Source organism: Bactrocera tryoni, chromosome 3, assembly GCF_016617805.1.
Source record: "Bactrocera tryoni isolate S06 chromosome 3, CSIRO_BtryS06_freeze2, whole genome shotgun sequence".
NCBI lineage: Eukaryota > Metazoa > Arthropoda > Insecta > Diptera > Tephritidae > Bactrocera > Bactrocera tryoni.
Window position 1 is genome coordinate 45,836,392 of NC_052501.1, and position 20,540 is coordinate 45,856,931.

Here is a 20,540-nt window from a genome sequence, read left to right on the forward strand (position 1 = left end):
TCGGTTATCATGGTGTGATAACGGTCGCCATTGACGGTTGCGTTTCCATTGGCCAAACCACACCAAACCGTTGTTTATTCAGAATGAACTGGCAGCTTTTGAATCTCTTTAGGTTGCTCTTCGTCCCACATGCGGCAATTTCGCTTGGCACAATGGGTATGTGCCAGAAATGAGCCTCGTCGCTGAAAAAAATTTGGCTCGAAAACGTTGGATTTTCAAGAGCCCCTACAGCGAAGCGATGCCGCTTGGGAAAGTCGAGCGGCTTCAGTTCTTTCACAAGCTGTACTTTGAAAGCTATCAATATAAGATATCGACGTAAAATGCGCCAAGTCGTTCCGTACGTCAGTCCGATATGCTGCGAACGGCGCCTTATCGACTCTTCACGGTCTTCATTTATATTCTCAGCTACGGCTGCTATATTTTCTTCACTGGACGTGGTCTATTCGGTCGAATATTATGCAGTAATGAATGCTGGGTCCGTTATAGTTTGGGATTTGACAACCCTAGTATTGCAATCTGACAACTCTCAACATACATTGACATACAAGCGCTATTTGTGTTGTTTACAGTAAGTTGAAATATTAATCTCGGCCAAAATATGGAATTAAATCGCAAACATATTAATTTTTACAATTTTCGACGTGAATTAACTTGCATCGTTGAACTAAATTCAATTTTTAACTATGAAGTTCCATCAAAGACCAGTGTTTATCGATGGTATGGTGAATTCAATCGAACTCATAGATCATTCCAAGGCGAATTTCGTGGAGGTCATCCAAAATCAGCTGTTGTTCTGGAAATTATTGATGCTGTACCCAAATTAATATTGCCAGATAGTCATGTGATCTATCGTGAGATAGAGGCTACAGTGGTCATTAGTGGGACGGACCAGTATAGTATTTATACAATATTGCATGGTCATTTGACTGTAAAAAAATTTAAGTTGAATCTCACACAATTTGTCGATCACGATATCGCTACCTAGAAACATGCTTATGATATCGTGTCAGGTGATGAATCGTGGATATAGGCGTATGAGCAACAAAGGTTGTTTCTATATGAAGCACTTCCAAGCAAACGATCGCCTATTTTTTGGAAAAACTGGACATGTTGCAGCTACTATAAATTTAGAGTGGTACACAACCATTTGTTCGCCGGTTGCTTTTCAAGAAATCAGGAAAAAAAGAGCAGACGGATCACTCTTCACTATGCCTATCAAGGACGTAGCCAGGTAGGTGCAGGGGTGGGCAACTGCTCCCCCCTACAGATTGAAAAATTATTATTTTCATTATTATTCATTATTAGATTTTTTTTTTTAAGAGGTTTTAAAATTTTATTCAGTTGGTTGACGAAAGCCTCAGCTGGAAGTTACATTTTTATATCAGAAATGGAATTAAGAGAAATTGAAGTTGTTGAATTGATCAAACAAGCACATGAATTTTACCCTTCAATTCGAAAAGCTCTCAAAATATTATGTACATTACCATGCACTACAGCAACGGTGGAGCGTTCATTTAGTACGCTAAGGAGAGTTAAAACTTGGCTTCGGAGCACGATGGGAGAAGAGAGACTATTGGATTATGTCTGATGAGCGTTCATCGCACATTTGTGAAAGAACATCAACAGCTCATTGAAAAAAAATCATCAATAAATTTTCAGAAAATCCTAGACGTCTACTACTTGCATAAAAATTTGTAAGTTAAAAAAAAATTTTAAATTAATAGCTGCCTCCCCCCTATTTCAGATCCTGGCTACGTCCTTGATGCCAATGCTACATCGTCATCCTGACTTGGCACCGCATGACTTCTATTAACTCCGTACATTCTTAAAAAGTTAACTAAGAGGTCAGCGTTTTTCAACACTTGATGGGGCGGTTGATGCGTAAAGAACACAAGTTTTGGAGATACCTCAATCAGAGTGGCAAAAGTGATTCGAAAATTGGTATAAAGCATGTAAAGTGCTTTTATTCTCTAATCCCGAAATATAAAATTGTTCTCTCTGTAGAGCGTAACCATCAGAAACACACCCGGGCAACTATAGCATAGTTTTTTGGAAAAAACTAATTACTGGAAAAAGGGGCAGATAATAAAATTCTAAATACCAGATAATAAATTTGTTTACCTTAAGATCGTGAATATTAATTGAATATACCATATATAGAAAGAAATCAATATGATTTTGCTGGAAATTGTATTTCAATGTAAAATGACCAAATTTTCTTTAAGATTTCCAGACTAAGTGTGAAGCACCCACAAAGGGTTGAAAATATTTATATAATTCCAATTCCCCGAACTAACATGTCAGCTATTAGTTCTATAAGTTCTCTTGAACTATTGAAGAGCAAGATTTGTTTGTGTTAATACGCCTACATCATCTCAGTGATTGTTTGACGACATATAGATGCGTTGAGTAATCTGCTTGAGAACGTGATTCGAGTGTAGCCGCATTGTAGGGTTGTCCTTAAAATGTGAAGGCCTGTTTCCATTACTGCTAAGTTCTAAAGATTTTAACAAAGTTAACTCAAGACGTCGATGAATTAATATGGATCCCATAGATGATTAAATCGAAAACGGAGATTGGAATGTTGCCACCAGTATACTACTCTTAAAGTAAGGAATTTATAATATGAAGCATATAGTAAAGGGTTAGATTTGGTTATGTTAGGTAAGATGGCTGATCTAGAGAGATCACACATGAAGCCATAGAAAAGAAGAACTGCTGTATTCGAATGCATAAATAAGCAAAACGCTTAGTGGCCAATACAAATTTGCACAGGTGTTTAATTTTAATACCCGCCAGTTCAGTGGGTTGTCTGAAGGAAGAAGGTTTAAGCCTTGTCCTCCCAAGCGCGGCACAGTCAATAAGGAAAGGTTGAGTTGTTTCCACCTCGTCTTCTTCCATACAGTTTCTGCAGATGGCGTCTGGTAACATTCCCAGCCTTACATCATGGATGCCAATAGGGCAATGGCCTGTTAAAACCCCCACAAAAGGCTAGCCTCTCCGCCTTACTGAGGCCAAAGAGATCATTAGTTCTCTTGCCATCGATCTTTGGCCAAAAGGATTTTGAGACAGCGCATGCACCGATGGTTGTACAGAGTTGTCCAAGCTCCCGCGAAGCCCAGCTATCTATTAGTAGAACATAAGAGGATACCGGAGCACTGACCTGTATCTAGGACTTCGACCCACCCGTCCACAGTGTCTGTGGTCACTAACGAATCCAGCTCAGGCGCGTGGAAGAGCTTGTCGGAGTCTCTTACAATACACTTCTTAGTTTGTATTGCTAGGATTTCTAAAAAACTTTCTGGGAGGATATTCTCCGACTAGACTGAACGATATACCTTTGTTCAGAGAAGGAGTGATCGTCAAGGATCCTTCGGTTTGAGATCAGAGCTGTATTTCCATGCTAGTTCAGAGTGAGTTTAAGAACCTCCTCCCTGTCTGCAGTGATGAATGTTGGAGAGAATAAACTACTAAAGCTGACTGAAACGAGCGGCTCACTTTAGAAGCCTGTAACTCAAAAATTTCAAAAGTGTTGCTATCACTTTACAATTTTTTCAAGTTTTTGAGGAACATTGCTCAATTTTAAGAAAAAACTTAATGCTGCCACTTTCATGAAAAATTATAATATAGAAAAATTAAAAGAAAAATATCAGATCACTTTTTTGAAAAGTCACATCAAACAGGTAAATAAAGTAAACTCAGTCTCATAAAATTGATATTAATTAAAAAAGTACTTGAGAAATATTTTACGTGGGTAGAATAATTATCAATAAAATTTCCAAAAACATATAGTATTGAAATTAGGAGAGATACCTCAAAATTGACAGACATTTATTCTAAAAAGTTTCTATCTAAAATCAATCCATCTGTGTGAAGAAAGACACAGTTAATTATTCATTTCTACTGAAGAAAAAGCTGGTTGGTTTTTGTTAGCCCCTATAGCCCCTATAAGACACCTCTTACGGTCCTACAATTTATTTGTGATATCTGCGACTATATAAATTTTCTTTAAATATTTAAGGATCGCCCTAAGTTATAGGCACACATGTGCACACTTTCAGCCATATGTAGTATATATTTATACTTTGCATCTAATAATTTGAAGCTCATTACGATTCAAGGTTAGACATTTATCAGAGATGCTGTCAGCAGCAGCAGCAAGAACAACAGCAATGAAAATACAAAAAAAAACGAAATAAATAAAAGAGAAGCTTGACAGCTCATAAAAATACCAAACAAAGGCAGCGCAAAGTAATTAGACAGAAAAAGCGTTTACTCAAAAGCTGCAAAACACAACGTACCAACCAACAGTTTATGCAGCGACTTATCGTTGGTATTATTTGTATATAAATACATGCATATATACATATATCTGCAATACATATATATATATATATATATATGTACATATATCCGAAGCTTGCATCATTCTAATTTTAATGCCCACAGTTTTCCATTTGTTTCCGATAAATTTATGCTACTTTCCGAAATGCATACACATACTTGTATAATTCTATAACTCTATAATTCTAGACGAAAACTAAACAAATTAGAGTCTAATTATTAGACAGTTGAAATATGGACGCTACTAAAGCCAGTTTGCTGTTTATTGGCTTGACGTCATGGCTTTTGGCTGCGCCATATATCAAAATGCATTAGACGTTAGAAAAAACATTCATGAAAAGCGGACTTTAAGCATTGAATTTAATTTTTGCCTCTGCTAGTGTGGAAGAGCGCTAAATAAACTCGCATCTTAGAATCTGAAGATAGACGACGAAGCAAAGAACCGGTTCAACAGTAAAAATTTTAAATTTTTTTGGTAATATAATTTGTCTTGCTTAGAAACTTATCTAAGCTGACACATGTGGACACTTACAGTAGGTGGCCATTAAAATAGAATCGAGTTGGAATAAAGTTCAACCGAAGTTAACGTTTTTCTTCTTTTTAACTGGCCACTCCTTCGATCTCTTTCCAATATTCATGATGAATCAACACAGTCTTTCCTAGTCAAAAAATTGGCTGGTACTTTTTAAATTCACTAAAGGTTTAGTTAGGTTAGTCTAGTAGGCCAATTAGCCACGCATAGACTAGTTTTGGCCCTTTGCGAAACCAGATGGAGTTCAGTTACTAAGTCCATGAGGAGTAGTCATTCTTTATAATTCCTTCGCTTGAATTTCAACAGACTCTGTAACCTCCATTCTCCATTTTCGAGCCGTCCGTATAAATGTTTAGAATATTGCGCACAGCTAACAAACTTTTACGCCAACCATCTTTTTCTATGTTTAGTTTGACCTATTGACTTAAGACTATTCAGAATAGATTCTGTAGAGACGTTGTTGAACGATCCAGAAATTTCCAGGAATGCTCCAAGAGCGTATTCCTTATATTAAAGAGCCGTTACGATATTAAATACCAGTGTATGGAGTACAGTCTATACTGATCTGCCTCTCGTATATGCGTGTTGCGTCTTGCACAAGCTTCTGGGCGGCGCTGCTGCTCTAATGAGCACGTCTAAGATTTTCTCTAAAGTTTTTAGCAGAAAGGAAGATAAGCTTGGTTGTTTCTATCTGCCTTCGGTATAAAAACTCCCCTACACTCTCTCCATGAGTGTGGCACATAGCTAAACTTTTTATATCTCCCAAAAATCGTCTTTAGTCACGGTACGGATAGACAGAGCGCATTCTGTAGCATTGCTGGAAAAAAATTTTAAATTACCAGATTTAATAAAAAATATGGATTTAGAACTGCAAGAAAGGCAACTTCCATTCATCAACTTCATTAGAATCTTTCTCAATTTTCAATAATTGGATAAATTCGGTCGACTGCAACTATATTTTCGTAAATAATGTTGCAATGTCTGTCTACTATTAATATGACTACAACTGTAAAAGAATACTCAAAGTAAATACCTACTTAGCAACCGACCTAGCAAGCTGTGGCGTCAGTTTGATATTTATTCAATTTTCTACCGTCGACATCATTTTAGCCGTTAACAGTTTTGAAGTATTCTCTATATCGCTCCGCAGCTGAATTTGTTTCTGATTAGGTTGCCTAGGTACCCTACTTAATCTTCTGTCTAAACCAAATGACCAAACCGTTGAACAAAGTAATCAATTTTACTAGTTTAAATGAAAGCCAAAGCCAATTACAGTTGTTCATTTAAAATCTAACATTTATCATATATAGGGGTTCTCAATTGGGGCAAGCTGGGCTCGCTATTAATGTTTTCTAGTGTAAGTCCCGCGCTTATGAGAACCTTTTGTTTGTCGTCTAAAAGGCGAAACAACAACTAACTCACAGATAAATCGCGTTCCCTTTGCTTCAGATCGATGGAATGAGCCTGGATTTCTAAACGGTCAAGGACAGCTACCTCGGCGGTATCGAAGAACACCACTAAACGAAGGCAAAATCAACGCTGTAAAGATTATTCGCTAAATTTAATAGATAATCAAAGGAAATTACTATGGACAACCGAAGATCCTATTAGCCATCCAAAAATCACTCATTCAACAGCTTTTATGACCCGTCTTTAGGACCAAAATCGATCCTTATTTCCGACAAAAGTAATTGTCCCCATAAAAACGTCTTCGTTCCGGTTCCGCTAATAAGAACCGTATGATTACCGGCATTAAATCTGGTGGAGACAGGAAATTCCTACTTTTCAAGCAATAATAGAAACCTTTTTTGATTTAAACCAAACAGAAGACGATTTTTTATTCCACTTAAAAGCAGTACATTCAGATTGCCGACAAAATTTTGATCATAGATCTTCGAAGACTACTGTATATATTAACCCTCTCGACTTACTAAAGTACCCTTTATTTCAACCAGCATAATGAATATGTTTAGCTGATCGTATGTATACCTACCCACGCAAAATTGAAACCAAATTAATAACGAGTATTTAAATTTTTATTTAGTTCTTTTTATCTACATATATATATGCATACATACATAAATAATAAATGTCCATCGATTAATCAATTTGCTAGCCGTACTCAAAGGTAAGGTTAACATAAGGAAGAGCTTAGTTCGGGTACAACCGAACATTTTGTACTCTTGCTTGTATTAATTTTAGTTCACGTCAGCTAAAATTATATTAAAAACAAAATACTCGACTGAGGAGGCTATTTTTAATATATTTATACATTTTATTTGATGTGGAAAACGTCAACCAGAGTATCGGAATTCATTTTATTACGCATATTAGGTTTAGACCAAAGTATAGGTCAATTCCTTAAAATATGGGTCGGCTTTAGAATACCGTCCCAGGATTTCGGAAATAAAACGGGTATGGCCGGATAGAGAAGTTTCTTCAGATCAACCATACCCATTTTATTTCTGAAAGCCTGGGACGGTATTCTAAAGTTTTCCCGAAAATATTTTATGGGATATGCGGTCAGAGAAAGGATCAGGCTTATTGTATTAATTTTGATATTACTCAAGTATACCCGAGAACATGGGTATTTTGAAACAATATTCTATATACATAAATAATACTCACTCACCGACATGTTCGCAAAAAACTTGTTAGAACAACGAAAATCATTATCGTAGTATATGAGAGTTGCGAGTGGTATTAACTCGATTTTAGCAATAGATAGCTTAGAATCTTAGCTAGATTTAAAAAGTCCTGTTTACTTTGGAACACACCTTGTATAGGCACTTAGGGAAATATTTACCATATTCAACCCATTTTTGACACACCGATATACTAGTTATTATCAGGGAAGAATTTCCTTTGAATTTCAATTATATATAGTACATATTATATATCTCATACATTGACCGATATTTTCGGTCAAAAATCAACTATAGAACTCAACTTGAACGGTTTTAGTTCGATTTGGACAATTTTTAGTCATAAGATGGTATACTTTAAAAGCACTATTCGTTCATAGCTTTATCTCATTACTACAATAGTTGCTTCGTAATTTGTATACTGGAAAGTGAAAGAATAAAATATAATTTAAAATTTTATTATATGGACAAAAGGCGTGGTTTTAGTCCGCTTTCGCACTATAACATGGTAATGTCAGAGGAATATTATGTACCGAATTTCGTTGAAATCAGTCGAAGAAGTCGCGATGTATATATGTATGTGATTTCCCTAAATGTTGGCGGTGCCAATTTTGACACCGGCTCTTATAAAGCCCTCTCATACCATTTCGGAGGTAAAATTTAAGTGTTACCTCACAAAATGGTCCAGTCAATTGGCCGCCGCGATCGTGGTATTTGACGCCGTTAAACTATTTCCTGTGGGGCTACGTCAAGTATATGGTCTATGCGAACAAGCCAGCGACGACTGATGAACTTCATACGAATATCGTTGCAGCAGTATCGGCCGATTTATGCTTGAAAACCGTCGAAAATTGGGTTAAGCGGCTGGACTTCTGTAAGCGTGCCCGTGGTGGTCTAAAGAAATCGAGTTCCATACATAATGGCATCGAATATACTTTCACAGCAATAAAGAATTTGGTAGCGCTTTTATTGAAAACTCCTTTAATATTAATATATAATTTAGTGCTTACTTTCGTTTAATGGTGTTTTGTCGGCGTGGCAGTGGTCTGATTACTCCCATCTACGAACTGGTACTCCATTTTTTGTCAAAGTGAACGTGTACTAAGTTTCATTACTATATCTCAATATTTACTCAAGTTACAGCTTGCAAAGACGGACAGACAGTCACCATGATTTCATCCCGTCTCTTTAAGAGGTTATATACAGTTAGGAAGTCGAAAAAAAGGCATTTTTCAAGAATTTTTTCTAAGCAAACTATTTAGTGTATTGATTTGAAACTTGGCAGGTATATTATGACAACCTTAAACTATATTCACATATTTTTTATTGCCAAAAATAATTATCGGGAAGGTTGATATTGCCAATTTTGCAGAGGTCTGCAAAAAAAAGCCTCTTGCGGTGAGCACGATATCTCTGGACTGGATCATCTAAAATGCAAAAACCAAATAAATTTCATTAATATAATAAATAATCTAGTGATTGATCGAAGAAATTAGCAAAAAAAAATTTTTGACAAAATCGCGGCTACTCAAAGCAAAAGGTTCGATTTTCGACCAAAATTCGGGTCTTTAATTGTTTATAAAAATAAGAAATTTTCATCGGATGGGGAAATCCTTCGATTAATTACTAAAAATATCGTTAAGAAGCTTGTGTAAAAATTTCAGACCGATCGGTTCAGCCGTTTCTAAGAAATCTTGCTCACCGACTTTGAAAACACCGTTTCGAGAAAAACGATTTTAAAATTTTGAAAGCACTTTACATGTAGTCGGCGCGCCTTCACTAATGTGTCTATAACTTCGAAAATATTCGTCGGATCGACTAGAAATTTTGTGTGTGTATACTCAGATATACATATACATATATGTATGTATATTAAGAAAACGCAAAACACAAAAATCGATTTTTTGAAAATCCTAACTGTATGTAACCCCTTAATATATACATAATTCTCTGTAGCAACATGTTGCAAGAATATAAAAATAAGCAGATAACGAGTTAGTATGTGTATAGGACAGCTTAAAGATATCGATGACTTATACACATATGTACATCATATAGTCATTAACCTACAATGAGTTCTCACGACAGCAATCAAGACAGAATATATGAAATGTACTACCAAGAAAAGAAAGTCAGAATTGACATCCAGAGAACTGTGTGAGTGAGTGTATAGAGGTCTGTATCAAAACCAGTCCCTTGGAATACTTTGGAGCAATATTATAAATTTTGAAAGGTCAGACATTATACATAATGATTGTACCAATTGTAATTAATTTTATAATAAATTTCATATGAGTATGCGCCGATAAGTTAATACATCATGATGCCACTGTCGCAAGGTAATATTACTACCTTTTACCTGTACAACCTGTACTGTCAAAAGCCAAATCGGACTCGTAGAGGATTTTATCAGATCGATCGTTGAGTAAGTTCTTGTTTTTGGAAAAGAAATCGGGCAGTGAAGTAAAAGAGGCCTTAGATGCTTTATACGGTGACTCTAGTTCTTGAAAAAAAGAATATATGTATCTGGTTTAACGAGTTATACTCCCAACCGCCCTGGAAACGTCTAAGACGGTGAATTTGTGACAAAAGCTCAAATATCCATCGACTGAATGACAATTAACACCGGTCAACACGATTTTTGGGTCTGACATCTACATGTTAAATTTTAGTTTCTCCTATGACAAAAATAAGGAAAAAAAAATTTTTTTCCGGTTCAAGTTTGCTTTCGTAGAAATTAGAGTAATTTTTTTTCGATGATTTTTATATTTTTTCTACAATTTCACTATAGATTATAATTAGAAAACTTTTTTTTAGATACAAGAGTCGTTTTTATTCAAGATGTGTGATAAACAATAAACAATATATAATTGTAAAATAACAAGAAATTACTGTCTAAAAGTGAATATTTTTTGTATTTCTTTTATGCTCATATGAGCTCTGTCGTATTATACCCCAAATATACTTATCGATGTAGATCAGCCCAAAGCAATCTTAAAGAACTAAAGATTAATATTTAAGTGTTTTTCAATGTCTAGAATCAGAATTCAAGCATGAGAACAGAAACCCAAAAAAAAATATTTTTTTTGTTGACCGGTGTAATTGAAGCTGAATGAGATAACTAACCCCACTGTATATGGGCATCAGAAAAGACGGCTTGGATTGTATCTTGCATGAAATATTTTTTATGAGAAAGCTGTCACCAATGCCATGTTTACTCACTACGGATAACGAGAGTTTATGCGACTTTTCACAACCATCAACGACATAAAATTTCCCTATTTCTTTTATACGCTAAGGAATTACTGATCGGTCTCTACTATTGTTATTATTATTTACTCAAATAACATAGAGCTCTTAAAAAGCTTGAAGTATTAGGAATAAAGACATAAACATAATTTTTCACATCCCAATTTGTTTTTTCTCGCATTTTTTTCAAACATATTATAATATTCTCTACAATAAATTTGAATAAAAATAAAACTGGTTTTAGGATCTCTACAACTTGCTTGCCTTATTAATAATGTATTAATTAAACGGATGCATTCACCATTATTTCTTGGAACATCTCTGGTGGTATAGCATTGATTTTAACTTTGAGCTTGATGTGCACTTTGCTATCCAAATAACCCCATAGCAAGAAATCAGTGCGTGTCGAACCGGGGATCTATATCAGTAGTCTGTCAATGTCAACTGTGCCTTTTTTGAACTTAGCCATTCACAAAATATTCAATAAATAATAAATTAACCCGAACTGACGTATAGAACGATCCGTGGCGCATTTTTCGTCGTGATCTTAAATTGAAAGAGTACAAATTAGAGCTTGTGCAAAAACTGAAGCCGCTCGACCTTCTCAAGTGACATCGCTCCGCTCTATGGGCTCTTGAAAAGTTCGTTTTCGAGCCAAATTTTGTTCAAAGATGAGGCCCATTTCTGGCTCAATGGGTATATAACAACAAGCAAAATTGCCGCATTTGGTACGAAGAGCAACCTGAATAAATTCAAGAGCTCAACGGAAGGAACGTCTGAGGTGTAGCCACGGCCAAAATTTGAAGAGATAATCTTCAAGAAAATAAATGCCAAAGAAAGTTCTTTCGAATGTTAATAAATATTCCCCCATTAAATTTTCAATTTGTGTTTTTTTTTAAGTAGGGAACCTCGAAATGGATTACCCTTTATGAAGGTTTACTTATTCCTTCATTGGCATTTCATGGATGTCTAATGAATTTTCTTTTCTCATAAACAAATTTGCTTATTAATTATTATCATGATTTTTCTAAGAATTGCTGCAATAGCTTTACGTGAGAGTTTTTAGTTGCTGCATCCAGAGCAGTAGTAAAACCGAGATTAAAATTATGAGTCATTACATCTGCAAATAGGTTTTATATTCCCACTGGTATATAAAGTATGACACGACGTTTACAACACCCAGAAGAAAACGTCGGAAATATGTATATGTATATGACGGCTAAGAGAAACCTTCATCCGATCAAAACCATTTTTGCAGACAGGCGTAGTGCTATCAGGAAAGGATTTTCTCCGAATTCGAAAAACATATATTACAGCATGAGCAATATTTCCGATAAAATCTTCGCGGTAGGAACCGGGGTTTCTGGGGGCTTAACCCGTTGTTTCTCACTGAAATGTAGGCTCCAATAAAACCTTGTCGTATCACATCGGGTGTACAATTTAACTTCTCTTGCCGACTTTTTTCATTATTTATCATACGCTTATGGGGAGTGGGCGTTGTTTTATCTGATTTCACCCAGTTTTATAGTTTCTTCAGAAATATTTTCCCACAGATGTCCTTTGCTAATGCGATTCCCAGGCCCAAATTACAATTTTTTATCTACATTTGGAGCTTGGTTATGGAACTTTATAGGTTTTCATTAAATGACGTTGTGGGGACGTGTCTTTAGACCGATTATGCTCATCTACGAAGTCGTTCTTCCTTTTTTACCAAGAAAGAAGTGTACGAAGTGTCATTACGATATCACAATTTTTACTGAAGTTAAAGTTTTCACGGATGGATGGACAGATAGACAGGCACTCGGAATTCAACTCGTCTCGTTAACCTGATCATTAAAATATATGTAACTAAATATCTATCTCGATTAGTTTTAGGTAACACAAACAACCATTATAGTAATAATATACTCTGTAGCAACATGTATACACATATTAGAAAAAAACATGAAATATATCACTCTTGCTTGACTAATTATAAAACGTAATCGTAGGCTAAGACAATAAATAACAATAAATAAGACAATAATACATATGTATATTTGAAAAGTTGGCTGATTTCCTCAAGAGTTCAAAAAGTAAATTATTTCTAAAGTCTCTTCACATTAAAGAACCTGACGGTTATTAAAATATCTACCTAATATTTTAAACTAAAAAAATATTGATAGATATGTATTTGGAAAACAAATTTCTTCCACTTATGAATATCCTCATTTAAAGATTTATAAAACTTTTTAACTGACTGAAAGCTGCTTAAAAATAAGATAAAAGCCAACAAATCTTTGTTGATCGACTTAAAATTCCAACAGCGTTTATCTAGAGAAATTTATTTTTATAAAATTTTAGATAAACTACATGAATTGTTATTGAATGAGTTTATGGATAAAATATGATGATGAATAGATGTGTGGCAATTTCGAATTAAAAATTCAAGTGCCTGAATAACGATCTTTTATTAAATATTTAAGTGTTATATTAAAATATATATCTTCTAAATGCATTTAAAATGTAATGGTTTATTATAGAAGTATTTTTTGTGATAAAAATTCATTCAATTTACTTTTATTATAAGCAATACCAAAGTATTTTTTTAAAGGATATATACTATTTTCATCAAATACTATTCACTCCAATTGATTTACTAATTAGAATTTCCAATTAGCTTGATCTAATAAGATTCAACATTGTTGCATTTTGCAATTATAGCACAATTCTAATTGGATAATCCCTTGTCAATGGCCTCATTTGTATTCTATTTATCTTGTATACACCATACAAGTGTTCACGTGTGACCTTCCCATGAGGAAATGACAAATGTTCAAAACAGCAGCTGCAACAAATACACAACGGTAGCAGCAAGAAATCCACCCCAAAACAGTATAAAAACGCGCTGTTGGAGAACTGGTCGTTTGCTAATGCCAACTCGATTAGACATCCTGTAGGCATAAAAATTGGTAGGCGCATATTTGAGATACACTCTTGTGTGAGAAAATTCCCGTACTGTTTCGTTTTACCTTTTCTTTTTTTTAGATGTTTTTAATTTTTGAAATAATATGTTTCGGACATGTTGATACGCCCGCAATTTCTATAGGAGAGAGAAAAAGACTGACTGGTTGTAAAAGTTTTTCAAATGACAGCAAGTCCCTATCTCGCTCCCACATAGGTTGCAGAACGTTTACTCCGAAAACATACATTTAATTTTAATTTATCACGCAGTGACATTAATTCATCACTACACATTTCACTACAATAAATTATTTGTTGCTGATTAAATCCGTTGAGCTCCGTAAAAAGATTTACAGTGTGCTAGTATTGCATCGCCTTTGTAGCCACGTCGTCGTATTTGAAAATGTAGCGCCATTTCATTATTAGAAATCATCACGTACAACTACCGGGGAGCTAAATTAGTGTATGAGCGCCCCAAACCAAACGACTCCACTGTGCAGCTGCAAATGACGTTTGAAACGACGAAATGCGGACATGAAACGGAAAACCGAACCCAACCAATGGGCAAATAAATGCGCGCGCGTTTTGTAGACGAATGCTCCGTGCTCTTGATGAGAGCGATTGCGGGTTTGTGTGCATGTGAATTTGAGAATGTATTCGTACACGACGCTGTTAAGAGAAATGCGCGCAAAACAAAGTCACTTCGGCCGCAGTAGCGCGCTGAGTCGACGGCAAAGTTAGCGTATTTTAAATTAATCAATGATGGTGCTCCTTTCCTTGTTTGAAGAGGGAAATTATAATATTTCCATAAAAAAACAGTAAAGCAGAAAAATATACGCTGGCACTACGTGGTTTAGTTTTTTTCTAATAAAAAAAAGTACTTTTCGTTTTTTTTAAATTAAACATTTACTGTAGGAAAACTTGACTATTAGTACTTGAATATCTATAATTTTAAAAACTTTTATAACTATGCTGCATGTGCAGACACATTAAAACGTCAAACATTTGCAATTGCTAGCAAATTTGTTAAAAAAAAAAAAAAATAAAAAAAAAAACTATAAATATTAAATTATGGGTTATTTTTAAGTCCCACATACCCAAACAAAAAATCGTTTTTTCTTCCTACTCTACTGTACTACACGAGTTCCTGGCGGGTGAAATAGGCGGAAGCAACGCACCACACCACCAATGTTGCCATTTGACTACGCAGTGCATATTGCGTAATCATCAGTTCTTTCAAAAGCTCAAAAATGTGTCATCATTTTCATCACTTCCTTCTTATACGTCTATTCGTTGCTTTGCATTGCAACGTGGTACGCCTCGTTTTTTTCAATTATTATGCTTGGCGGAAATTTTATCAACTCTGTAAGCACTCGGTTATTTCAACGAAAATGTGCTTTTCATTAGCTGGCACTTGATTTTTAAACTTTTACGTAATCGTTGTGAGTCACCAGCATACTTAATTATATTAATTATAACGTAAATATGTTAAATCGATTTTTTTAAATTAAATATGAAATCCATAAATGTCCTTTTTTATGTACGCTTTTATATTTTAATTGATTTTATAATTTTTGTCCTCGCTTCGGCGTGCTCATCAACTCCTTGAAGTTAAACACATGCACGTGACATTTCATTGTTCCAACAGCAATTTTTAAATGATTTTTATATTTCATATCAATTAATGTTTAATTTCTTTTTTGAAAAGGTTTTTTTATTCATAATAATTTACACGTTGAATTTTTTTTTGTTTTTACTCAGCATTAGTCAAAGTTCAGAATTAGCCCAATTGGACTGCCAACAAGGCGCGCATAGCAGCAAGCAACTACGACGAACGACATCATTGCTACTTTCAATTAGTTCACATTCACATTTTTTTTACCAAATATATTCACACACATTTTATATATTACATATTTTTTCCTTCAAGCACAGCGATTTTAAGCGCTCGACGTAAAAACACGAACCGTACACAACCACGAACAACGAACGAATGAATTGTGAAACAGAAAAAGGCGACAGAAATGCGTTGTTCCAAAAAATCAACCTCCGTTTCGAACGATTGCCGCGACCAGGCCACACGACCGACGTCAACATCGTAACATCGCTGCGGCCTGAATCGCCGTGTTCAGCAACAGCGCTATGCCAACAGGGGCAATGTTGATGACGACTTGTAACGTTGTGGCGGTGACTCTCTCTTTGCAGCCCGGAGAAAACTACTTTACCTGTGTTGGGCACTGCACAAGTGTTGGGGAAATTGTATGTTGTAGCTTACCTCCTAAACGTTCAGTTACTGCGGTTTAAATTATAAGCTCTCTAACATTTTTTTTATTACTCCAGACGGGTTTTGCAGCGCAGCGGCCATGTAACGTAGTCGTTGGCAGCGTCATTGTTGTTAGTTCTGCCAACGCTGAAGAGCGCGCTTGCTGTGCTTATCTTTTTATATTCTTATATAAGTAAGTGTAAGAAAAAGCTTTTTGTGGCAATAATTTTTGGTTGCTATGTGTGCAAAGTTTTTTAGGCGCCAAAAGGGTAAAAGGAGTAAAGCGCAAATCCTAAAAAGAGCGCTTGATTGTTGAGCACTCAATGTGCTGTTCTGCAGACTGGGGAAACAGCTACATACATACATATGTGTATCTGCAAATATATAGAAACATTGAATTTGAGCGAGCTTTCAGCAGTTATCTCTGCAAAAGTTTTTGTGTGTATATATTTTCATTTGTAGTTTCAAATGCTTGTAGGTCAGCAGTTAGTAATTCTCGCTATATGCTTGCTTTGAAGCTTTGATTGCCATGCCTCCGTGAGTTCGTGCTCATTTTTGGCCGCGCTCTCATACTCATACTCATATATACATATGTATGTGTGTATAATATAAAGAGCGGCCAACAAGGTGGAGAAAGCTTTTTGCTGCCACGAGTAACGACGACAGCAGCAATGGAGACAACTTTGGTTGCCTTGCAAATCGATGAGTGTACAAACAAGAAATTATATACATATGTACACACACACACGTTTATATACAATGACAAATATACATTATATATATAAGCAGTCTTCTATATATATATATGTGTATCTAAAATCTACATATGTATATGTATATGCATGTGTATATATCATATTGTACCCATAAACAAGTTGAGCAAGTTTGTCGTTGACACACATTTTCTACTGTTGCCTGTTCGCTGCTATTTTGTTGCTCGTGCCACTGCTTTCGCCGTCGTTGTTGGCGACGCCACATAACCGCTACGTTGTAGCATGAAAAGTTGTTGGCTGCAAAGCGTTATGGAGCAGTGGGGCACTTGGGCCATGTTGGTGCTATGCGAGTGTATGCATTCTTTAGTTTTACATACATATTTATCTACATACATATTTATATACATACATATATGTATATATACATACATATATGTATATATACATAAATATATGTATATATACATATATACATACATTTTATCTCTAAGTATGTTTGTATCTACATACATACATACATATATGGGTACATGTGAGACTGGTTTGGTTTGCTACAACTTTTTCTTGCCTGACTGCTGTGCTGTGCTTTGGCATTCGCAGCACACTGTGTGTTAGCTTTTGGTGCGTTCATTTCTGTTGGTGAAGGAAATTTCCACTACTCTCTATTCCAACGGTGTTGTCATCGCTGTTATTTTCTTTTATTTTTTCTGTTTATTGCTTTTCTGCTTGGCAGTCAATACGGAAATTACAATATGTTTTCGCTCGGGAAAAAATGTATACAACGAAATTGTTGGCGAATAACATTTTCGCGGCGAAGGAAATTGATTAATTTGTTTTCGATTTTCAATTTAATTTTGAAGCATAGAAGTGCAGCAGCTGTATGTATGTACATACATACATGTATGCATACATACTTATCTATGTACATATGTATGTAAATAACTTTGTTAATAATATCGGCAATTAAACGAGCAATTTTTGTTAGCTTTTAGGCGTTTTGCCTCAAAATTTCGAGATAAATATGTAAGTATATACATATGTATGTATGTATGTATGTACGTTTTAGTATTTATCTGTGTATTTACTTATCGGGCACAATTCCGATTTCTTTGGCGCCGCGATTTGAAGGTACCGTTAGAAAGAGGAAGTCCTCCTGATTAAAAAATATATGGGGTTATAGGTACCGCCAACGCTTAGTTTACGAGATATTCGACCTTAAAGTTCAAAAATTCGCAAAAGTCGAACATTTCAAGAAGCTATTTCACCACGTTAAACCCACTTTATTCACATTTTTCTCTTCAAATTAATTAAATTACACTATAATCTTTTAAATAAATCCACATTTTACACTTTTAGCAGGTTTTTTATTTAAAAAATCTTTATTTTAAAAATTACATTTTACACTCGTTTGAACCTCATTTGTTTACCAAAAATTACGAAGAAATGGAGCGCTGCCATGTGATGACAAGGCAATTCGCTGAAATTCCTCTTTTTCGCAAAAATTCCTCCATTCATGCATATGGATATTTTCTTTTTTAAATTTATTAAGCAAATAAGTAATAATATATACATGTATTAGTAATATTATATAACAATATTATATATACATACATATGTATAAGTAATACTATATAATAATGTTACGTAATAAAGTGTAAGGTTACAGTACAGTACGAAAACTCAAATTTTGTTGTGTAAAATATAACCACTTTATATCCAAAACTCATATTTTAAATATAATAATATATACATATGTGTGTATATCGTCACCTAAAATACAAACCAATGTATCATAAAAAATAAATGGAAATCGCTGACAGAAATAATAATCAAAATTTATCAATTTTATAACGAAAACTTAAATTTTGTTTGAATATGAGTGCATAATAACCAAAGAATATAACCACTTTCACCACTTTATAACAAAAAGTCAATTTATTTTTTTTTTTTAACGCAGAAAGGAGTACTACGCGAAAGTACTTCAGTCACCCCGGGTATTCGCTCGGCCAGAGTTATTTTTTTAGAGCGCGGCCGAAGGCCACCAACGCAGAAAGGAGTACTACGCGATAGTACTTCAGTCACCCCGGGTATTCGCTCGGCCAGGGTTATTTTTTTAGAGCACGGCCGAAGGCCGCCAACGCAGAAAGGAGAACTACGCGTTATTACTTCAGTCACATAAATTACGTATTACACATATACATATGTAGAAAGTATTTTTTTTATAGTTAATATAGAAAAAAGAATCACGCGATAAAACCAACAAAGAAAAAATGTTAAAAATCCCACATATTTACTGTTTAAGATGTGGCAAGGCTCGTTTTCCTCATAATTGTAAACAATCTAACCTTTTCAACGATGAGTGTGCTAAGTGATTTTTAAATTAATAAATTTAGGTAAAATAAAAGTGAAATGTAAGCTTATTTCAAACCTTAGAGTGTGTATTTAAATATACAAAGTAAAAAATGTGAAAAAATTTTGTGAAACATAGAGAAATAACATGAAGGTTGAAGGTGTATGTTCCTGTAAGAAGCTCTCCGTCAATCTTATCTTTATTTTACATTGAGCATGGTGAATTGGAAATATACAGGCACAATCTCCTCCATTGTACAGCGTTTGAAAGACTGTGGTTGAAACATCTCGACAATTTTATTTTCGGCGAACCAGGCGTTTCAACAAATTTGTGTTAGGCCCAAAGCGTTTAGTCGATTTTTAGGGGTCTAATAATTCAGTAAATGGAGTTTTTAGATACCTCAATGTATCGGTGTTCCTAGCTCTCCAAGTAAGATCGATCTCATAACCTAACCTATGCAATATGTATCTAAACTGGAGAGTAGCGAATAGAACAAGCAACTGGTATGAATCATCATAAACCATTTTAATGATACATATGTACATACTTGTATATTGACTTACTGACTTATGTAACTTTGAAACTACTATTACACCTAGATTATTGGAAAAGAGAGTCACGATTATAAGTAGTATAATTAGGGGTTATTTCTCTTAAAATGTCTGTTAATTTTCAGTTTCTTTTGCCTGCTGCTCTGGTAATGCTATAAAATAACCAAAATATTTTAGATTTATTTATGTAGGTATATATTTTTTTTAAACTTAAAGCCACTATGTTCTAAACAGTTTGACAAATTTTACTCCTTGCATTTTTCAAAGTTTACATAGTTATTCTATTACTAGTAAAAAGAGTAAGAAATATTTGGTATATTATTTTCCAATACCTCCAATATACCAAATGTTCTGCTCCTCTTCTCAATGTTTCATTTACTTTGCCATATTTATTCGAAGAACTGAAATAAAAAGAGAGAAATTTATAATTAATATTTTTATTACATACATACTTATGTATGTACATACATATGTACATACATATGTATATGTATAATATTAAAGAATATTTCTAACAAAAAATTGTTTAAATGTTGGAAAATAACTTTATACTACCAAGAAAAAAGTGGAAATTTCACAAAAGTGGCATTTTTTGCTCCTAATATTCTTCAGAGAACAGTCTAATTGTTTCTATAACTAAAAAGTAAAAAACCATAATAATTTTACAGTTAGAGTTAAAGTTTTTAATTCGAAATCTCATGCATACATACATATTTACATATGTATGTATGTATGCAACTCCTCTCTTGCTAATCAGTTTTTATGTATGTATGTGTACATATGTATATATTCTTCCAATTGCACTGCTATACGTGCCACAATAACATTTGATTAGATTGCGAAAAATCATCTGATCCGTACACTCATTCCCAGTCTCATCTGGTTACAAAGTAGCACAGTGGGTTAAATACCCAATTGAAACACACGCCTATAAACACACACACACATAC

At 34.5% G+C, this 20,540-nt stretch overlaps 2 long non-coding RNA genes across 3 annotated transcripts in view; one reads left to right on the forward strand and one right to left on the reverse strand.

Annotated features, from left to right (window-relative positions):
• Positions 1 to 426: 426 nt before the first annotated feature.
• Positions 427 to 2,126, forward strand: LOC120771860. 2 transcript variants are annotated; one of them, XR_005705008.1, is made up of 4 exons: positions 427 to 568; positions 690 to 1,231; positions 1,745 to 1,941; positions 2,005 to 2,126. It is a non-coding gene; the product is annotated as an uncharacterized LOC120771860 (long non-coding RNA). The 2 variants fall into 2 exon arrangements; XR_005705007.1 differs by having other exon boundaries at positions 427 to 1,231.
• Positions 2,127 to 19,761: 17,635 nt separating this feature from the next.
• Positions 19,762 to 20,540, reverse strand: part of LOC120771211 — a 28,338-nt gene continuing 27,559 nt past the window's right edge. The window contains exon 2 of the long non-coding RNA XR_005704958.1: positions 19,762 to 19,991. This is a non-coding gene — a long non-coding RNA (uncharacterized LOC120771211). The remainder of the gene's footprint in view (positions 19,992 to 20,540) is intronic.